Source organism: Alosa pseudoharengus, unplaced genomic scaffold, assembly GCF_046254945.1.
Source record: "Alosa pseudoharengus isolate Yale_2024_CS ecotype anadromous, Long Island Sound unplaced genomic scaffold, YU_APseudo_1.1 YU_APseudo_1.1_scf_3, whole genome shotgun sequence".
In the NCBI taxonomy this organism is placed as follows: domain Eukaryota; kingdom Metazoa; phylum Chordata; class Actinopteri; order Clupeiformes; family Clupeidae; genus Alosa; species Alosa pseudoharengus.
The window spans coordinates 47,171,837-47,179,877 of NW_027468718.1; the positions used below are offsets into that span (position 1 = coordinate 47,171,837).

The 8,041-nt window shown below is 37.9% G+C and overlaps 1 long non-coding RNA gene across 1 annotated transcript; it reads right to left on the bottom strand.

The window, feature by feature from the left end:
* Nucleotides 1-258: 258 nt before the first annotated feature.
* On the bottom strand, nt 259-2,917 carry LOC143099974 (uncharacterized). Its single transcript, XR_012981781.1, has 4 exons — nt 2,560-2,917; nt 1,871-1,938; nt 1,517-1,627; nt 259-1,386 (listed from the first exon to the last, which is right to left on the bottom strand). It is a non-coding gene; the product is annotated as an uncharacterized LOC143099974 (long non-coding RNA).
* Nucleotides 2,918-8,041: the final 5,124 nt, after the last annotated feature.

The window sequence follows — 8,041 nt, forward strand, 5'->3', positions numbered from 1 at the left end:
TCTCGTAGTTCATCTGTCGTTGATGGAAGGGCATGCATCTTTGATTCCAAAGTAGAAATCCTCTGTTCTAGCTCAGTACATTTTCGGCATGATCTCCTGGGTCTCTGGCCGGAGGAGCGCATTTTGTTTTAAAGGACAGGTTCGGTATTTTACACTTAAAGCCCTGTTTTCAGATAGTTTATGATTAAATAGAACGTTTAAGATTGAAATTTGGACACATGCACTCTAAGAAATGGAAGTACCAGTGTGTACCTAAGTCGGTACAAATGCTTGTCGCTGGGGCAGTACCCTTTTGAAGTACAATAATGTACCCATGAATGTAGGTACATTTGTGTACCCTAGCCATCTGTACCCATCAAGGTACACTTGTGTACCTGCAATGACTAAAATGTACCTGTATATATCATTATCACATAGTACCCTTAAAAGGTACTAATCTGTACTTCAAGGGTACAACCCCAGTGAAAATTTAAGGTGGTATAACTAAAATATATGCACAACCAATAAGTACATTTAAATGTTTATTCTGGGGGGATATTACACACAATACTCCACATGAATACAGGTACAATAAATGTTAACATGTTCATATTAAAAACACATTCATATCAAAACATCAAAGTATCTTATATCCATATCAATATACATATTCACGTAAAACATGTTATGACTGTAAGTGTAAATAATAAAACATTTGGTTTACAATATTTTGCCTGAGTAGCCACATTGTGTTTATATGCAGAAGGAAAAAATATATTAATTTGCACGATAGCACTAATAACACCTTTATATGATCTATAAAATACCAATATTTGAGTTAGTAATTACTCCAACAAACCTTGTATGCTTTCAAGTTCATGTTAATACTCGTGTATAAGTGATGAAAATACAGTATCTGCTTGCCATAACCATTACACGTTGCAATAAATTAAGTCCTTGCAGTAACTTAGTAGCTATATGATCCTAGATCTCATTCACAGTGCATACACCATAGAATTGAGTGAACAATATGTGTGATGTAATGAAAATAATGTGCCAGCCATTGGGAAATATTAGCAAGCCTGTAAAAATGTACAATATATTGTTACAATGTTCATTACCTCACCAATAAATCAATCAGAAAATACACTCCAATCCTTCCAATCATGAGGCGAACCATTAAAAAGGCAAGAGTCTCAAAAGGCACCAAAGTTCAATTTCAAAAACTGGCAGAAATCCAACATATTCTTCAGGAGAATGTGGAGGCTGCTGTTTTCCCCCTCTTCAACTTCTGTTCCTCTGCATATATCCACTTTGACTTAGACTGGAACCTTACTTGATCTACAGGACGTTCACATATTTTCAATAGCAGTGGTAGCCTCACCAATGACAGCAGGGGTTTTACATCTGTTGGAAGCAAAATGCAAACACAAACCTCAGAATAAGATTTTTTTCAACCACACAAATAAATAGCCTCAGACAGATTGTGTAAAATACCTTGTCTAATACATGTATGAAACTATATCAATCTGCTCACCTGGCATAGATCAGCGCTGAGTCATTACAAGTTCCATGGACCGGCTGACTCTCCCAAACTTCTCCTTACTCCTTTTCACCGTATCTTCATGAATGAAAGCTGCCTGCTCCACTATGTGTTTGAGAGACAAATGCCATGCAATAGAATAATATAATTAAACAAAATGACACAACAATGAAATAGCACAAAGATAATCTTAACCAATATATAAATTGCTATTGGACAAAAACAAATCTAAAAGTTGTCTGTATTATTATAATTTGCATAATTTATTATGCAATACTTTTCTATATGTATTTAACATCAATAAGAAAAATACCATTACAAAAAAAAACACCAAGTTGGGTAACTTACATAGCCATTAGATCCTTTAGGAAAGGTAAGCTTACTTCCAAGTGGCCATATTCTGCCTTGGTGGGTATCTGTGAGAAGGATTAACGTTAGACCATTATCAAGCTCTGAGTAACTTTATAACATTATATGGTTCTGAGTTGCTCCCTCTAGCCCTCTAGCTAGATAAGCAATGACAAACAGGATGTTCTGGTGAACATAGGCAACTCAACTAATTCATTTTCACCTAAACAAAATGACAGTGTTGAGAGTGATCATGCTTACTGCATGTATGCACATACCAGTCTTCTTTCACCTGCACTACCGTTGATATTAAACCAGCCTTTCAGGGAAGTTAGCAAGTATGTATGGCTAACAGTGCTAGGATATGCTCATATATCTATGGGCTAAGCTAGTTAGGATAGCTGCTAATGATTGTTAGTGAAAGTTGGCTTCCACAAAAACTTAACATTGACATGGGAAATAGTAGATAAAACACACACAGAAATTTCCTTACCATTTATCACGATAGTCATGCATTATTGAAGGAGTTTGAATTCCATTTAAAATATCTGAATTCATAGCTAACCTAGGCTAAGTTGCTAGCGAATGCTAATGTTAGCCTTTAAGCCAACAATCTGACTCCATTACTGTAACAGTAGGCTATTTACAATTTACAAACCGAATTTCGATAAATTGCAACTACACCTTACCTCTGAATAGCTTTGCCTCCTCTTCCACAAAGATTATTCCATCCTGCACATGTGTTTTCTCACACCAAGCTCCTCACTGAAAGTTGCTCCATTTCTTGGTGTGTGAGATGAACAAAGTTAAGGGGGGAAATAACGGTTGCTCCCGTCCAGAATCTCCTCCCCCAACAACTTTTGAGTGACAGGCCATGTACTTTTTGTACCCTTAGGTACAAATATGGTCCCTTTGCGAAAAGGTACATTAATGATCCAGGAACGGTACATATTAGTACTTTAGGGGCTCAATTTTGTTCCCTTTAAGGTACAGGGTCAAAAGTTGTACCTAAAAGAACAAAAATGTACCCCAACCGTACCCCTATTTTTGAGAGTGTGCTGCTGTCCTGAGAATTTTCGGTTTCTGTGGTAGCGCCCCCCCTCCTCCAGAACGATGCATAGGTGCACTGGAACAATCCTTCCTAAAATGCATTAAACTTTCGTTTACAAAGACGTGAAACTCACCGAGTGGTCAGGGGTGTTCGCTGATATGTTCACACAAAAATCGCTGCAAAAGACGCTTTCCAACAGGTTATTACCATGTTGTAAAACTGTGGAGCTATTTTTCCAAACGCCTCACACCCGTACATTCTTCCGAATAATAGACACTCCAGCCCAGTTGGTGGCGATAATGCACCTTACACCGTCTTGCCAATTACAAGCAAACCACTGGCATTTCATTGAATACACAGAAGAAGCAGAAGATCGCTGTCTTGAAGTATTTTGCAACAGACAGCTAAAAATGAGGCGATTTTTGCAGTTCCGAATAGCGGGAAAATTTGTGGCAAAAAAAGTTGTCACAGACTTCCTTTCAACGATCCAGAAAGGCTAAAGTTGTGGCTGGAATTTCTGGGGTTGGATGTGAGCACACCTGTTGAGAATCTGCAGAAAGCTGATCACCGTGTCTGCATTTTACTGAACTTCGCTGGAGGTCAAAAGAAATCGCCCAAAAAGCTCTTTTGCCTGAGAAATACAGCGGTTCCCACATTACCTCCTGGGACGACAGAGTTGGAAGAACTTGGGGTAAGAACTTATTTGTTATGTCCATAACCTGTCATGTTCACACTAACCCTAGCCTACATGAATAATTTGGCTACATGATTTTGTACGTTTACTATTTTTTTGGCTGTGGAACTTTCATGATGAAAACGTAATGATTCACGTAGGCTATCATTCACATCGTGCAAGTTCCAAGACATTTTAGCATTAGCCATGGTTGGACGTGACAATAATTTGGATAGCGTAGTAGCCTACGATACCGCGACTGCATAAGACTACAGAAAGAAAACAAACAACCCCATATCCGTTTCCGGCAGCGGAGTAATACCGTACCTCACAGCACATCCAATACAAGTCAATGGAGTTGGACAAAAACTACGATAAAACCTGTTGGAAAGAATCTTTTGCAACGATTTTTGTGTGAGCATATCAGTGAACACCCCTGACCACTCGGTGAGTTTCACGTCTTTGTAAACGAAAGTTTAATGCGTTTTAGGAAGGATTGTTCCAGTGCACCTATGCATCGTTCTGGAGGAGGGGGGGCGCTACCACAGAAACCGAAAATTCTCAGGACAGCAGCATGTGTCCAAATTTCAATCTTAAACGTTCTATTTAATCATAAACTATCTGAAAACAGGGCTTGAAGTGTAAAATACCGAACCTGTCCTTTAAACAGCTGCATCTCAAATGGGATAAATGAAGGTCTGTCTCTAAGTTGTTTCTTATAAATGGAAAACTAATATAATACTACTAATAATAATGGAGTTTATTTACGGGCTACTTTCTCAACACTTAAGGTCAACTTACATCAATAAAACACTCGATCCATTAAAACAAGCATTCAGAGAAAACAGGCAATAAAATGACATGAAAATACTATTAATAATAAAAGAACAAGAAGAAGGGTGTGGTTATTACAGCAAAAAAAGATGAACACCTCTTTTTTTAAGTTTCATGAACTAGGGGCGTTGGTTCCAGAGGTGACAATTCACATTGTTTGGCCAGATCCAGATCAGCACTCCATTTGGCCATTTTCCAAATCAGCACTCCATTTGAACAATCTATCAACCTTTTTGAAAACATTACTTAGAACATGCAGGTCTTTCCATAGATACCTCACTTTAGGTGTACCTGCCAATTTATTTTCTTCATAATCATATGATGGTTTTCTGTAAACATCACTAGACAGATGAATGAAGCCCTTTGGACAGTGAGCATAAATATGGTAGCGCTGGGTATAGAACGCGCTATTCCATGCCGCTGTGTAGGTGGTGTCCATAGGTAGCTCAATATCGCTCCAAATGTCCCTAAACATTTTCCAATCTTCAGCACAAAATTAGATGTGTGGCATGTCATCTGAAAATGCTACCCCGGCAAAATCCAAAGTGTATAGCTTCACACAGCATTCTTCTTGTTCTTTTATTATTAATAAACCTGACTAACCTTAACATTGTAACCTTATATCCATTTCCCATCTCGGCGTCTGCATTTGCGTCCTACGTTTTACACCCCTGGCCTTACAGGCCGCTGCAGTATGCTATAGTAGCCTAATAGTATTCTAACTGGTATGCTATAGTAACCTAATATTTTTGCGAAGGATTAGAGGATAATTTAGAGTACGTATACATAGAGAATATACTGCCCAAACATACCGCAAAAGACCATACCTGTACATTGCAGACTTTTTTTTTTTTTTTACACCAAATACATCTATCCAGTTCCAAATTTGATCTGGAAATTCAGAAATTCTGGAAATACTAAGAGTAAAAGAGCAGTGTTTGGTAGTTGGGTCAAACAAAAACACACAAAGGTCAAACAAACAAACCAAAAAAGCTGACATATGTTACGTGGCTCGACCCAATCTTCACAAGCAATGTTGCTCAAATCTCATCTGATAAATACATATGGTCCTTGTCTTTCTTCACATGTGCCTACAGTTATCTCTTCCTCAGTGCTATATTGCCTTCATTTTCTGTTGCTGACTAGGGCTCGACTGTTGCCCTGTGTTTAGGCCTTGTTGAGTTGACAGTTATGCAGCTAGGTGTCTTTACACCTTATCATTGTGTTTGATCAATTGGGGGTTCTGGTGGTAGTATTTTGGAAGTATTTTGGAAAATATGTGATTTCTACATCACAGAAGTAGGGAGATGTTTAGTGTTTTGTAAATCAATGTTTGTAGCCTTTTGAAAAAGTGTAATCACTGTAAAAAGGAAAAGTCATATTATTGTAACATTACATAAAACAGTCTAGTTTTGAATGAAACACCAACGTATGGCCTTCAGCTAGTCTAGTCAGTTCAATTGAGCATTCCATTTACCTAATTGTTTTTTACTACTGTGAAAAAAGGAAAAACAGGGTTTGTCGCAGTTAGTGATCCATGGAATTATGTTGAACTGATATATTTTACCTCCTCAATGAATTTTCTGACAGAATCATGTGTAAGTGCAGCTAAGTACTGAACCAGGCATGCAAATGATCTTATGGCAAGTTTTGGTGTCACCGTTTCATGGTGTTCCCATGAGTCTTTTGCCAGAATACATGGGTTTTTATAAAGACAGTTATGCTGTCAGTAGAATTTGATGCAATATTGTGTCTTATGTTATGCTTTGAGAAGAACCCTGTTTTGTTCTGTGACATACAATATAATGCAAGTGAATAAGTGAATGAGGAGGCCTGACCTGTTCATGTGCTTTGTCGAGGCTAAAACAATTTTGTCTTTGTCTATTTTGTCTCGGAAAAACGTATATTTTACCTTGCCGTAGTAAATACTTTTCAAGGCTTTTCAATACTTTTCAGCCAAATAGCAAGAGACTGGTTATTATAAAATGTTACTATTAGTTTATCTCATGATATCCTATCAGAGACACAATCTGACTATGAAAAAATCTGCATATAATTATATAATCTGACCCAGTACAGGCATACCCTCAATTTACTTGCCTTTGGTGCCTCTTTTGTTGATATAATTGACTTTCTCATTTGGTATACCCCTCCCTCTCTTCATTTATTAATGATAAAACGGTAAAAGATCATTCAAAATTATCATAAAACTTACAAAAAATTACACTGAAACCTACAAATCTGTCAAATTCAGTGTATCCACACAGACACACCCACCCACACACACACACACTCTGGCCTTTGATCCTGCTCCTACCCTCTCTCCCTCCACTGCTGTCTGATACATTTTTATTCTTATCACTGTCTTGTTTCTGTGTCTTTTCTGACTTTTTTTTTTTAAACTCATGTTGTAACAAATTCTCTGGTTGCAGCAAACAATCTTTTTTTTTTTTTAATCCAAACATTTTTGATCCGCTTCGACTCAAAGAAAAACCCCAATAAAGTAAAACCCAAACTTTGATAATTGTCTAGGCATGACAATCCCATGACAACACCCACCCATGACACAGACCCTCACGCCGACACACAGGAGTCACACACCTGTGTTGAGCACATGAATAATACAAAACCCCCCTCAGACCAATTCCAAAAACAGACACACTCAACTGATAGCAAGTTCAACAACAGATAGGCATAGGCATAGTTGTACAGGGTCTGGTTCCTGTATGCGAGAAAGCCTATAGCTTTCAGAGCTTTTTCTCTTAGGGGGCCCCCACTTAGCCGCTCGCTACTAGACCCAGCATTTTCAGGAGTTGTCAGACTAGCCATGCTTACTTTGCCATCTTTACCCATACTTGTACACCGCTTTTATACTCCCTAACAACACCGCTCATAATTGCTCACGCATGACATTCCCATGACAACCCCCCACCATGACACAACTCCCAAAATAAAAAACACACAAAGCAATATTTGATTTCCCCTAAAAAACTAAATAAAAAACCTATGGACCATGCATTACATAGTAATAGTATTTTGATAAATGCTTGAATCATATTATATTTAGACTAGTTCCTTCCACTCAGTTTGTGCTGTGCTTTTGTACACACCCTGTTCTGTGATTTGTTTAAAGAGAGTTCATTTAAAAATTGTTTTGAATGAATTAAAAAAATGCCACATTTGACCATTTCATTGAATTATCATGACCTCAAGATGAATTCTACCTGGGCCATGGCTCCAGAAACAGTGCTTATTGTGTGGCTTGCTCTGCCTGCAAGCTCTTCAAATCATTTACAAATAGTCAGAAGCCTAAGACAATGGAGATGGTGAACATGTGTGTGAACAGGTGCAGCTATGCTGGTATTCATTAGGACTACATGGCCTTGAAACAGCACTAACTGCAGGGCTTGCTCTCACTACATCGTCTTCAATTAATTTAGATATAGTCAGAACCCCAAAGACAATGGAGATGGTGAACAGTGTATCTCAGTCTTGGTCACACAACCCACTGAAAAAAATGGTGTTATAATTAACAAAAAAGGCTGTGGAGGATATTTTGGTTAACTGAAATAATAATAATAATAAAAACACAAAGAAAAAATCTGATACCCCC